The sequence below is a fragment of the Podarcis liolepis genome (genome assembly GCF_965112155.1).
Source record: "Podarcis liolepis genome assembly, chromosome: 14".
Classification (NCBI taxonomy): Eukaryota; Metazoa; Chordata; class Lepidosauria; order Squamata; family Lacertidae; genus Podarcis; species Podarcis liolepis.
In genome coordinates, this window is record NC_139569.1 from 38,122,444 (window position 1) to 38,137,149 (window position 14,706).

Here is a 14,706-nt window from a genome sequence, read left to right on the forward strand (position 1 = left end):
TTCTCAACCAGTGGGTCCCCAGATGTTGTTGGACTACAACTCCCATCATCCCTGAGCTCTGGCCTTGCTAGTTAGGGGTGATGGGAGTTGTAGTTCAACAACATCCGGGGACCCACAGGTTGAGAAAGGCTGCCATCGTGGAATAATTGTGAGGGTCAAAAGTCAGAGAACCATGAGCTCCTCAGAGGAAATATGAGATATAAACATAATAAGCAATGAAGTTGGGCTCCAAGGGGCAAACCACAGGATATGCATCGTCCAGCCACCAAATGGGACATAATAAGAAACAAATCTGTGATCTAAATAAAGTACGGTTTTATTGTCCAGATTCTTTTTTAAAACAATCCATCCTGGAGGGGAATTAAGAACAAAAAAAAAAGCAAGCTATTTACATACTTGCAAAGATGGAGATTAAAAATGAAGGGGCTGTTTGACTGCCAATTATGCCTAAAGCCCCCCCCCCCCATGAACATACAAACAAATACATGAAAATGTGCTGCAACTGAAAGGGACAACAGATTTTCCCCTCCTTCCCCCTGCAAGATGTTTGCAATTTAGTAGGTATAAAAATATGGTCCTTTGCAGATCTAGCCAAGGTTCGCTAAAGCAACTGAATCAGTATGAAAGGGGTTGGAAGGAAGCCGTTGAGCAGACTCTCAGCAGTGATTACAACCATGGACCTCAGCCCAGCACAACAACCATGGACGGTTTTGCTGCTGCCTCCTGCCTCAGTTGCTCACAATAGTCATTCTGATCTCAGCAGGAAAGCATGCCTGTGTTTGCAAGAGGCTGGCTCAAGCTGTATATGAAGTAATCATCTCTTTATTAAATCTTTTAGCTGGCACCTGTCAGCAACAGCTTGTAAGCAGGTTGCAAGCTGGGGGCGGGAGTTTATTTTTCAAACCCAGATTTAGGCAGCGCAACAGAATGCTTATTTTGCAGAGCAATGTCTCTCCCCACTTTGTATTTATTTTCTCTTCATGCGATGAGACGAGCAACCCAAATCTATGCGCCAAATCTTTTCCTTTTCCCTTTTAAATAGCTGATGTGTGAGAGAGGGCATAGGATGACTTTCCCAAGTCCATTCCCAAAGCTGAGCAGGGAATTAAACGGGGGAGTTCTGGGTTCAAGTCCAACACTGATGTTCAACTCATGATCAAAGGGATGGAGCAACGAAAGGTCACAGCCTCTAGGGCTTTTTCAGTTTAGATAAAGGCAACACGAAAGAAGGATACAAACTGATGCGTGAAAATGGTGGGCGGATCTAGGAACAAAAGTGGGAGGAGCAACACATGCAAATTTTACTTTTCTGCCATTGGAACACTCACACGCCCCTCTCTGTCCCCCAGCCAGGCATGATCAGGGACTCATTCCAGTCCTGCAGAAACGTCTGAGGTGCAGAGCAGGGCGAGTGAGGGATGTGGTTTGGGGAAGCATTGGAGGGTCAGGCAGAAAGGCCCTTGTGGGCTGCATTTGGCCGGAGGGTCTGAGGTGCCCCACCCCACAGGAACCAATACATGACACAGCAGTGAGCAGAGGGACATAAAATGCCACCCAGTTACCAGCAGCCCTTTTGAGTATCTTCTCTGGCAAAGACCAGCCAGAGCATCACCAGCGCTTGATCAATTGGCGAAACCAGGATGTTTCATTACAGCAACAGAGAACGAATAATTTCCACACTTTCCCCTCCACCACAGATGTGCAATTAAATACTAGTATAAAAAGGTAAAGGGACCCCTGACCATTAGGTCCAGTCGTGGCCAACTCTGGGGTAGCGGCGTTCATCTCGCTTTATTGGCCGAGGGAGCCGGTGTACAGCTTCTGTGTCATGTGGCCAGCATGACTAAGCCGCTTCTGGCGAACCAGAACAGTGCACGGAAACACCATTTACCTTCCTGCCAGAGCGGTACCTATTTATCTACTTGCACTTTGATGTGCTTTCGCACTGCTAGGTTGACAGGAGCAGGGACTGAGCAACGGGAGCGCACCCCGTTGCGGGGATTCGAACCACCGACCTTCTGATCGACAAGCCCTAGGCCAGGGGTCTGCAACCTGCGGCTCCGGAGCCACATGTGGCTCTTTTACACCTTTGCCGCGGCTCCAGGGCGGGTACTAGCGAGGGGAGGAGGCGCATTGTGCGCCCCGACACTCCCCACTGTGGCGGGCGCTGTACTGGCTGTGATGTCGCATGGGGGCGGTGCGTGCGTTAGTCACGCACCGTCCCGACGTCACCTTCCCGCCCACCCGCTACATTGTAAGGGGCATGTACGCTGGTCACTGCATTGAAAGGGGGCATGTACGCTGGTCACTGTTTTGAAGGGGAGTGAAGAACACACACACAAAAAAAGGTAACTTGTTAATTTAACGTTTATTTCGATGAGGAGGAGTAATTCTGAGGGGTCAAACGAAGAAATAATAATAAAAAAAGTGACAAAAAAGTTATTTTTATAATGACGGGTTTTGCGGCTCCCAGTTTTTTTTCCTTTGGAAACGGGTCCAAGTGGCTCTTTTTGTCTTAAAGGTTGCAGACCCCTGCCCTAGGCTCTGTGGTTTAACCCACAGCACTACCCGTGTCCCTCCACTACAGATGTGCAATTAAATACTAGTATACTGAGTGCCATAATACACAGTGGTACCTCGGGTTACATACGCTTCAGGTTACATACGCTTCAGGTTACAGACTCCGCTAACCGAGAAATACTACCTCGGGTTAAGAACTTTGCTTCAGGATGAGAACAGAAATTGTACCCCTGTGGCGCGGCAGCAGCAGGAGGCCCCATTAGCTAAAGTGGTGCTTCAGGTTAAGAACAGTTTCAGGTTAAGAACGAACCTCCGGAATGAATTAAGTACTTAACCCGAGGTACCACTGTATCCAACTCAAACGACATCTCTTTTATTCTCCCGCGGGAAAGCTGCTTTCCCCAGTCCCTCCCACCTTTAAACTAAACCTATAAGAGTTCTCCCCTTCCCAGTAAATGCATTTGTTCTTCTTTTATGGAAATAAGGTTCCAGGTTGATTAATGTATTCTTTTTGTGCACTTCCTTATCATTTCCCCCCAGTAAATAATCTCATTGAACAAAATTAAAACGTAGGTCCAACGAGCAGCATAAAACACAACCCACATATCAAAAACTGATTTTTCTTAACAAAAAATAAATAAATTCCTTCCAGTAGCACCTTAGGTAAAGGTAAAGGGACCCTGACTATTAGGTCCAGTTGCAAACGACTCTGGGGTCGCGGCGCTCATCTCACTTTGTTGGCCAAGGGAGCCGGCGTACAGCTTCCGGGTCATGTGGCCAGCAGGACTAAGCCGCTTCTGGCAAACTAGAGCAGCACACGGAAACGCCGTTTACTTTCCCGCCGGAGTGGTACCTATTTATCTACTTGCACTTTGATGTGCTTTTGAACTGCTAGGTTGGCAGGAGCAGGGACCAAGCAATGGGAGCTCACCCCGTCGTGGGTATTCGAACCACCAACCTTCTGATTGGCAAGTCCTAGGCTCTGTGGTTTAACCCACAGCGCCACCCGCATCCCTAGTAGCACCTTAGAGACCAACTAATTTTGTTATTGGTATGAACTTCCATGTGCATGCACACTTCTTCAGATACACTGAAACAAAAGTCTTAATTACAGAAGATCTTCACGGGGTTAACAATCATACAAAAATCATGCAGAAAGTAAGCCCTTCCGAAGATATCCGTGCTGGTTTGGGAATGGTGTGGCAAAGAACAATCGTCAGTAGAAGCAATTGTTGCTGCACCCATTCTTCCATTCCATCAGAGTTCCTTCCTTCCTGTCCATTTCCTCTTTATTCCCCCCTCCCCCTGGCTTCCTAAAATCCTTCGTTACCTCCCACCCTCTCCTCTTCCTATGGCATTTCAGAACAATGGGAATAGCAATGTTTTATGTGATTTAAAAAAAACAACCACCACACTACAGTGGTACCTCGAGTTACAGACGCTTCAGGTTACAGACTCCGCTAACCCAGAAATGGTACCTCGGGTTAAGAACTTTGCTTCAGGATGAGAACAGAAATTCTGCTCCGGCGGCGCAGCGGCAGCAGGAGGCGCCATTAGCTAAAGTGGTACCTCAGGTTAAGAACAATTTCAGGTTAAGAACGGACCTCCAGAACTAATTAAGTTCTTTTTTTAAAAAAAACAAACTTTTTTTTATTCAAAATTAAAACAAAACATATTATCCAGAAACACATCATCCTTCTGTGTGTTTAAGACTGCAGTCTCTAATAACTGCATCACAGGGTCAGATTCTAACCCATTACGGGTAAATGGTTGCATGCAAGAGCAATATATTGTTTGAATAAATGTGTTTTGATCAACAGTGTGAATTGATGAGGCTACAGTAAGAGCCCTACAATATGCTTCTATGAGCAACCGGGAGACGCAATGGTTTTTAACTTTTGCTGGTTCTGTCCTAATTTATTTCCTGCTCACCACCTGTCCTAACTCATTTTCTGCTCAAACCCAAACCCTGCCACCCACCAGGGCCCCAAACATCCCACAAATGCCATCTTGCATATCACAGCAATAATAAACACCCTGCTAGTATAAATTATGGATAAGGGGAAATTGGGATTCCCCACCATTACTGTTGCTAACCCTCCACCCAATTTAAAACCAATAGATTGCTGGGAAAGTCATGTTAAGTGCTGGGTAATCCACAATTGACTCCCAACTGGGTTTCTGTTGGGCCTCTGAAAGCCTGAGTAAGTTGATATCCACATGAAAAGAATTCTTGGGCTGACCCTAACTCTTTCCATTTGGAAGACGGAGCGGGTGTGCTTGAGCATGACCTGCACATCCTCAAGGCACCGGGCTGAAGAAAAGCGAACATAGGAGGAACATATGCAGCTGGATCCAATATCCTCAAATGAGCTATTCATTAAACGTGACAATTTCCAGCTAGACAAGGAAAGATTGAGTCATCAGACTGCACAGGTTTTGTGCTCTCTCTTTTTTCTAAATCAGAGAGGGAAAGGGGGCTTGAGGTGTGTGGGGTGTCAATCAACACAACAAGCAGAGACGCAGAATGACCTTGCGGGTGACTGCATTAGACTTACCGCAAGGGGATTAAGAGAGCAGGTTGGTAGCTTAACTCCTAGCTTGATCAGGGCAAAACACAAGAATTAACCTGGATGGGGTCAAAGTGGAATGTGCATGGTCTCAAAGCACTTCACGTGCCTCCTTAGGGAAGCCCAGCCAGCATCTGGAAAACTATGGCTCCTCTTACTTATTTTACAATATAAAGAAAATGAAAAGGGGGGCATGGGAAGGGAGAAAAGGGGCTAAGCGCCAGGAGAGCAGAACTGCTTATCTTTACATAAGAACATCAGAAAAGCTCTGCTGGATCCAGCCAATGGTCCATCTAATTCAGCAACTTGTTCTCACAGTGGCATAGCTGTCAACTTACAGATTTGAAAATAAGGGACCAGCAGCCTCGAAAATAAGGGATCAGCAGCCAAAATAAGGGATTTTCAGAGCACAGGTATGTTCAACTTCTGAGCCCCTCTGAGCCATAGGCAGAAAGCCCAGCCAGCAGCCAAACGAAGCCTCAAGCAGTGGTTCCCACAGCGCAGCAACCCGGCAAAGGGGATGCAGCAAGGAAAACCACCGTCACCTCTCCGCTGGGAAGCGCTGAGCAAAGGCGAGTCCCCAGGCAACGCGGCCGACTTGATCAGCACAAGGCATGCAAGCTCCACCCCCAGTCGTTCTTAGACTCCTTATTGGGTGAGCAACGCAGCCAAGCAACACAGTTGGAGCCTCCCTCCTCCCTGGCCGGCAGGGAGGGAGAGGAGCTGCTTCCTTTGAAACCCAGGAAATTTAAGGGACATCATCAATAAGGGACAGCAGTGGGACACGGCGCTGGGATAAGGGGCTTTCCCGCCAAATAAGGGACGGTTGACAGCTATGCACAGTGGCCAGTCAGATTCTTCCAGGAAGCCCATAGACGGGGCAGAAAGAAAGCAGCTCCTCTCTCACTGTTACTCAAAAGAACATCAGAACACCTTTGCTGGATCTGGCCATTGGCCCATCTAGTCCAGTATCCTGCTCTCACAGTGGCCAATCAAGATGCCCATGGGAAGCCCATAAACAGGACCTGAGCACCACAGCACTCTCGCCTCCTACATTTTCCAGAAACATACCACCTTTGACTGTGGGTGCAGAGTGTAGTCATCATGGCAAGTAGCCATCAATAGTTTGAGAAGTAATTTTCCAGGAATGCTCAGGGTACCTGCAAAACCAAATATTGAAAGGGTTCTTCTGAAGGATTGGGTCATGACTCTGTCTGATCTGGTGGACGGACACACCAGAAAGCGGATCTAGATGCTCCAATGCAACTAGGTGGCTTCTCTGCACCATTGTGGGTCATAAGAACAGAAGATCAGTCCGGTTGGGTCATGTCCATGTGTTTCCATTTAGTCCACTGACCTGATTCCCACAGTGAAGTGAAGACAAGTCCGATCGGAGTATTTCAACAAAAGGCACTATGAAAAGGATTAAGTGAGATTGAAACATATTGATAGCTTACTTCCCCCTCTGTGTTTAATGGGACATTCATAATGGTTGGCAATTTGAAGAAAGATAATCATGGGTGGATTCAAATTACTGGGGAAAAGATTCCCTCAGAAGCTCCCATATTTGCAAGTGTATTGAATATAATACTCTAGCATAGTACTGGTGTCAGGAGCACTGCTATTTTATTTTCCCCCCCTGTGTGCTAGAATGTATTAACAGGAAGCTGCCCTGGTTAGAGTACAGTTTGGGGGGCTAGATACGTATCGTATTTTTTGCTCTATAAGACTCACTTTTTCCCTCCTAAAAAGTAAGGGGAAATATGTGTCCATCTTATGGAGTGAATGCAGGCTGCGCAGCTAACCCAGAAGCCAGAACAGCAAGAGGGATTGCTGCTTTCACTGTGCAGCGATCCCTCTTGCTGTTCTGGCTTCTGAGATTCAGAATATTTTTTTTCTTGTTTTCCTCCTACAAAAACAAGGTGCGTCTTGTGATCTGGTGCATCTTATAGAGCGAAAAATACTGTATATATTGTACTGGGCATGGCAGCCCTACCCACTTGATGGCAGAAGACAGAAGGTGCGTCCTTTCCATTCTGACATCCCAGAGTCACTGCCTGCATCAAGGAGGCAGGACCAGCAATATGTGCCGTCATGGTGGGTCCCAATCTCCCCCTTTCTCCATACGTTTAATGTATTCATGGAAGCAGTCTGAACAAGTCTAACACAGGGTTTCCCAAACTTGGGTCTCCGGCTGTTTTTGAACTACATTTCCCATCATGCCTGAGCACTGGTCCTGCTAGTTATGGGTGATGGGAGCTGTAGTCCAAAAACAGCTGGAGACCCAAGTTTGGGAAACTCTGGACTAACATGTGAAGCACTTAAACCCTTAGAAATGGCATAAATGTTAGAACTAGGAAAGTACCTTCTCCCAAGTCAGCCCATTGGTCCGTCTAGCTGAGTGTTGACAGCTAGAGATGGGAGTGGGGCAGAATGAAATTTGGTTCACATTTAAAGTCAAGCCACCTAAATCCACACTTTCCGAAAGGGGACGTGAACTGAAACTCAGCCATCCTTTGAAATTCATACTCCTGCGAATTTTGCAACGCACTTCCCCAGACAAGTAGTGTGTGCAAATGGGCATTTACTAAGGGTGCGCAAAATGAATGCATTGGAATTGTAGACAAAAATGCATTATGTTAGAGGAAACTGCTTTGTGAGGGAACATGCTTGTTTTCTCCTGCTCTGGACGGTAAGACTCGAACCAAAGGCTCTTACAAAAAAGGAGATTATGACTAAACCTTCAAAAAAACTTTCTGACAGGTAAGAGTAGTTCAGCAGTGGAACGACTCCCACAAGAGGTGGTGGACTCTCTTTCCTTGAAGGTTTTTAAGCAGAGGTTGGATGGCCATCTGTCATGGATTCCTTAGCTGAGATTCCTGCCATTGCAAGGGTTGGACTAGATGACCCTTGGGGTCCCTTCAACTCTAAGATTCTATGATTCCATAAATGTGCATATCAATGTGCATGGTAGGAGAAATGCACACCAAAATGATGAATTTTCATGGGGACTATTTTTTAATTTTTTAAAAAAATTAATGGGATCTGTTGTGGAAATGCTGAGTGCTGAACATAAGATTGGGGGGGGGAGAGAAACTGAAACTGCAAGAAGCCAGGTTACAGGGAAACAGGCAGAGGGCCTTCTCGGTAGTGGCACCTGCCCTGTGGAACGCCCTCCCACCAGATGTCAAAGAGAAAAACAACTACCAGACTTTTAGAAGACATCTGAAGGCAGCCCTGTTTCGGGAAGTTTTTAATGTTTAATAGACTATTGTATTTTAATATTCTGTTGGAAGCCGCCCAGAGTGGCTGGGGAAACCCAGTCAGATGGGCGGGGTATAAATAATAAATTATTATTATTATTACAGATTCACCCATGCCTACTGACAACACTGACTTGCGTGGCTCTCCTGGGTCTAACGCAGAAGTCCTTCTCAGGCTTCTTGCAGATGGCAGGAATTGAACCCGAGTCCTTCTTCATCGGGTGGCGCTGTGGGTTAAACCACAGAGCCTAGGACTTGCCGATCAGAAGGTCGGTGGTTCGAATCCCAGTGACGGGGTGAGTTCCCGTTGCTCGGTTCCAGCTCCTGCCCACCTAGCAGTTCAAAAGTACGTCAAAGTGCAAGTAGATAAATAGGTACCACTCCAGCGGGAAGGTAAACGGCGTTTCCGTGCGCTGCTCTGGTTTGCCAGAAGCGGCTTAGTCATGCTGGCCACATGACCCGGAAGCTGTATGCCTCCTCCCTCAGCCAATAAAGCGAGATGAGCGCCGCAACCCCAGAGTCGGCCACGACTGGACCTAATGGTCAGGGGTCCCTTTACCTTTTACCTTCTTCATCGAGCAAAGTCGATGTTCTACCACTGAGCTTTGACTCTTCCCCAAGCAATTTGTTACCAGGTCAAGGCCTCTAAAAGGCCATCACGTTTTCCTGTAGGATGGAATCTGTATCTTCTGTGTTTCTCTTCCTTCTAGTCCCCTTCCCTCATTCCACCCCCCCCCCCAATTCCCTCTTGAGCCAGCAGGATGAACTTGAAATCTGAACCGTCTGCATTCATTGTGCCTGATAAGAGTGAATGAAAGATCCCTAAAGCCATATACCCAGTGCTGTGAATTGACAGGAGTAATTATAAGCTTAACCAAGACTGCAGAAATGTTTAAGACAATGGGCACTATTACAGATGGACGGGCAGAGAGCTGGGTGCACCGTAAATGTGATGGAATGAGCTTAAATTAATAACAACCTTCCAAAAGATATTTGCCAAGCGGCCATTTAACAGAACTGCTCTACACTGAAGATTTCAAGCACTTGTGAATGGATTAAATTGGATTTCAAGGTCTCCAGCATCTGAAGTGGCTGAATCACTAATGTGACTTCTCTGGTGTTTGATATTTAAAACAGAGGTTTGAGGAGACATCCACAAGGATGCTTCAGTAAAGGAAAAGAAACAGAGCAAGCACAGTAGAGCAGCAAGCTGAGAAAAATCTATCTCTTCTGGCTTCTTTCAGCTTCTCATTTTATCCAGGCTTAAGCAATAACTGAGTAGCAACGGATAAGAGGAACTAAAAATGAGGGAGAGATTTGGTTCCATACACTTTTTCTTATGAACCTACCTAATTTTGCACATTCCCAAACAATGCATATCCTACAAAAACGGGACTCCTATGAATTTTGTAACCACATCGCAAAATTTGTAGGGGAAGGTGTGCATAACATGTATGTATTTGTAGCAGTGGACAAATCTATCAATCTTAGTTTCTTATCTTTCGGATTTTAAAATCAGTTCTCTTTCCACATCAGTTTCCAATTTTATTATTATTATTTTAAAATTTGCCAGCATTTTAGTACACATTTCTCTTAATATGAGCTTTTTTTTGCAAGCAGTTTCCCCTAATATGATGCGTTTCTATATGCCATTTTGGAAATATTCAGCTGGGATTCAGCGGCAGGTCAACAAATTCAGGTTGTGCAGTTTGAGTGGATTTGGTGTTCTTGTGCAACAAACCGCCTTCCCCAAAAAGCCCCAAACTCTGGCATTTTACAGTTAGGAAATTGGTGGGAAATGCACCAGAAAGTCTAGGAAAACACTTTTTTTTTACATAACCTCTCTGGAAACAAATCAGAATGCATGCTCAGTAAACAGTGGATGTTGTATAAACTCAATGCAAACGATCAGGATGGATGCTGCATAAACAGACCATCTGGGTGTGACCTCAGACAATCCCTGGCCTGGATTAATTGGAGAATATGACCAAGGCTAAGAGACCAGATGATGTTATGTATGTACCAGCTCTTTGACTCTAGTGTGCCAATCTATACAATCAGCATTAGTGGACAGGTAAAGCTTTACTTTGAGTGCACCAGTTTGGGTTATGGGTGGAGACAATAGGAACGAAGGTTTTGTTGGACTGTAGAGATGGGTGAATTTGTCAGTTTTTGTTTCTCTCCGTTTCTCATTTTTCCACTTCTCCACATTTCCACAACAGTTTGCTCTCTTAAAAAAAAAATTCCTCTTTAAAATTCTTCAGTATTTAAGTACTGATTTTTCCTAATACGCATGCTTGTATGGAATTTTGCCCAACATACGCATTTCCCCCATACAATTTCCCGACATATAATTTCACTGTTTGTATATTATTTTCACTAATATATGCATCTTTATGCAGATTAAACTCTACATACTTTTGTACACATTACCTGACTGAAGAAATGCATTGAAAAATTCAGTTAAGTGTACATTTCGAAGACCGACTATGTTTCAGTTTGTGCATTGCTTTAAAAGGTGAAAGTTGGGTAGGATCACCTTTACAGTCGTACCTCGGGTTAAGTACTTAATTCGTTCCAGAGGTCCGTACTTAACCTGAAACTGTTCTTAACCTGAAGCACCACTTTAGTTCATGGGGCCTCCTGCTGCCGCCGCCAGAGCACAATTTCTGTTCTCATCCTGAAGCAAAGTTCTTAACCTGAAGCACTACTTCTGGGTTAGCGGAGTCTGTAACCTGAAGCGTATGTAACCTGAAGCGTATGTAACCCAAGGTACCACTGTAAATGCAAACTGGATCAAATTTCTCCTCCATCCCTGCTGGACTGCACCATTTCATACTGTAGAGGGAGTGAGCAAATTTCTGGTTTTGTTGCAGCTAAGCCGAACCATTCTTCCCAAAATGCTGTGGGTTTTCTTTTCAAGCAGTGTTTTGCTTTTCCTAGCAGCACTATTACTGACACACACCTCAGCAGGGCAGTCAAGGAAGAGTTTCTGACACCAGCTTCCACTTTAAGATCCGTGCTCTTGAATCATCCTTTGTCACTATGAGGAGTTTGATGATAAACAATGAGGATTGATGAGGAAGATAAGTGTCAGAAACTATTAAGGAATGTTCAGCTGCTCATTCTGTGCATGAGTGATAACTGCACAAATGTGCTAAAGGAGGTTTTGAAACACCAGGAAAGGTGTAAAATAGGATTAGGATTTGGAAGCATAAGATTGATAGGGGAAGAATTGCTTAGGAGAATACAATGGACAAGATTTCCAAGTAGACTCACTGGTGGCTGATTTAAGACACCGTGAATTACAGCCTGAGGAGCATGTTATAATGTTCATAAAAAATCATGTTGTACAGGCCTGCCACTTCGGAATACAGGTGAGTAAAATTGCATGCTTAAATGTACTTTGAGTCACCATTCCTCCTCTGCCCAGTCCCTGACAGTAAGAATAGAGTCCTATATCTGTGACAGCCAGGCTTTAATGGGATTTACTTTAAGAGTCCTCCAAAACCTGGCAATTGTTACTCTGGCAAATGGGTAAAAAGAACTTTTATAGGCATTCCTTGAGCATCTAAAAGAAAATAAGATAATAGTGCTATTTTGGAGTAGGTATTTCCTAATCTGGTTTGTGGTATGGAAAACTTTTCCCCGCAAAGGAAACAAATTTTCGACACTACCACCATATGTGTGGTACAGTGATTCAGGAAGTTTACAATCTCGCCAGCATAAAGGAGAGGTATTTTGGCTGATTTTATGCAATTTTGCAGGGTGTTTGTGCCATCAGTGTACCTCTTTAAAAGCGTAAGTGGGGACAAAGCCAACTGAACTAGCATCTTATGTATTTGGGAAATTATTCTTTTTCCTAACGGGTTAATGGGGTCAACTATTTGCTCAAAGGTGGTTAAAGAGTATGTAGCTCGAGTGATTGTTTTTGGCCGGTTGAGAAAAAGTATGAGTGGATGGATTTCTAATCATCTAAAGCAGGCATGTCCAAAGTCCACTCCAGGGGCCTAATCCGGCCCACCAGTCAATTTAATCTGGCCCCCATGGCAGTATATGTCCTGGGGTAAAATCCTTTAAAAAGCTCAACAACTTTGGGGTAAAATTGTTAAAAAAAAAAAAGGTCAACAACTTTGGTCGGCCCTCACACATGTTCACTTCATCAGATCTGGCCCTCTTTGAAAAAAGTTGGGGGACCCCTGATCTAAAGGCTTTGTCTCCTAGTCAAAAGTTTAATTCTGGGACTATAAGTGGGTTGTCGTTTTTTCTCCCCCTTAAGCCATTTACTTAGAAGTGTGTCCTATTGAAATTGTAGCTGGATTTGCTTCCAAAACAAGATAGAGAGTGAGGGAGTAGTCCTAGCACCCGGTCCACATTCCCAGATTAGGCTGGTGTACCCTTTCATTGGCCCCAAAGGATAGATTCTGCACAATGTGCTGAAACTACAAAATGCCCCACTAGGGGAGCACCAGACTGTGGATTGTATCCTACTCATTGAAGGATACTACCATGATTTTATTTATTTCAATGGGTCCACTCTGAGTGGGACTAGCATTAACTATAATCACAGAATCGCATAATTGTAGAGTTGGAAGGGACCGTGATGATCATCCAGTACAACCCCTTGTAGTGCAGGAATCTTTTACCCAACATGGGACTTGAACCCACAACCTTGAGATTAAGAGTCTCATGCTCTACCGACTGAGCTACCTCTCCCCCCCCCATTTGTTTTTAACTGGAGATGGCAGGGACCTTTGGCGCACAAAGTATTTGTTCTGTTGCTAAGCTGTGGTCCCTCCCCTGGCTGTGAAAATGGTGTCCAAACATTTCAGGCTTGCAGGGTGCTGAAATGCAACATTTACACGGTGGGCGCAAAACTGAGATCAATAGGAGTTGATCAGATTATGCTGGCGCAATCGATCTAACTAACTGAAATGGATCGTTCCGCTTCCTTAACGGGGCTGTCATTTCTACCCTGTTCTATTTCCATTCACTGGACCTTTGACATTACAAGCACTCCTGCCTCTTTAATTACAGGCATTTAAAAACCAGTGGCAGGGAACTTGTCACTTAATGCAGAAAATGAGCGTGCTGGCAATGCTAACACATTCATCTCCTGGCTCATTCCTGGAAGCAATAATCATAGCTCGAAAAAGCATAGAGGGTCAGAGAGAGACGGGAGAAGCCAGAAACAGAGGTGATAGGTGGCTGATAATATCTGTTTTGCTGGGAGCTGCGCAGGATTTTAAATTTCAAAATTGGTTGTGGGGAGGGAATAAATAGAGAGGAGCTATTTCAGCTTCACTGCGGAGAGAGGGGGATGCAGCAAGATCAAGCAAAGCGAGCAACGCAAAACAAATGAAACATTTTCACACGTTACACTGGTTGACAGCTAGAAATACATGTGGGCAGCAAAGTCCTGGGTCCCAGTGGAAGGCTGGCCCAGTAGGGCAAATGGGGCACTGCCTTCCAGGAGCCCACGGGGCAGTGAAAGGGGTGGTCAGAGGCACAAGTGAGCACAGCAATGCGTGTCAAGTGTTGAGTGTTGAAACTAGTATGTTAGTTTCTATACACTTTCACCCACCTCTCTCTATGCTCCACCCAGGGAAGCAAAAGATGCAATTAAGAGTTCAAGGACACATTCCAGCCAGGCAAAGACACCCAAGGAGGGTCATTAAAGGTAAAGGGAAAGGGACCCCTGACCATTAGGCCCAGTCGTGACCGACTCTGGGGTTGCGGCACTCATCTCGCTTTATTGGCCGAGGGAGCCGGCGTACAGCTTCTGGGTCATGTGGCCAGCATGACTAAGCTGCTTCTGGCGAACCAGAAACGCCGTTTACCTTCCCGCCAGAGCGGTACTTATTTATCTACTTGCACTTTGACATGCTTTCGAACTGCTAGGTTGGCAGGAGCAGAGACTGAGCAACGGGAGCTCACCCCATCACGGGGATTCGAAGCGCCGACCTTCTGATCAGCAAGTCCTAGGCTCTGTGGTTTAACCCACAGCGCCACCTGTGTCCCTGGAGGGCCATTAGGCCACTCCTAATTTCAACAGTTTTGATCGGGGTGGGTGTCACAGACTGGTTGGATGGAGAGGAATGGAGGGAGTGGCGCGATCACACATGGTCCCCGGACGTTTCACCGTATTGATCCCTGTGCCACCACTTTATTTCTCACTGCCACCACCCAGGCCCTACCTGGGACAATACTGAGTCCAGTCAGGGTTAAATTGGAACATAAACTTTTGTTTCTTTATTGCAGTTTAACAAGCGTGTGGTTTCATAAACGGTATGAGTCAATTACATTCATTACATCCAGACCTATAACTTCCGCTACCTGCTCTCACTCACTAA

General features: G+C 45.4%; 1 long non-coding RNA gene across 1 annotated transcript in view; it reads right to left on the minus strand.

Moving 5' to 3' along the window:
- Nucleotides 1-9,963: 9,963 nt before the first annotated feature.
- The window catches only part of LOC310693417, a 43,615-nt gene continuing 38,872 nt past the window's right edge, over nt 9,964-14,706 (minus strand). Inside the window, exon 4 of the long non-coding RNA XR_014519155.1 lies at nt 9,964-10,583. This is a non-coding gene — a long non-coding RNA (uncharacterized lncRNA). The remainder of the gene's footprint in view (nt 10,584-14,706) is intronic.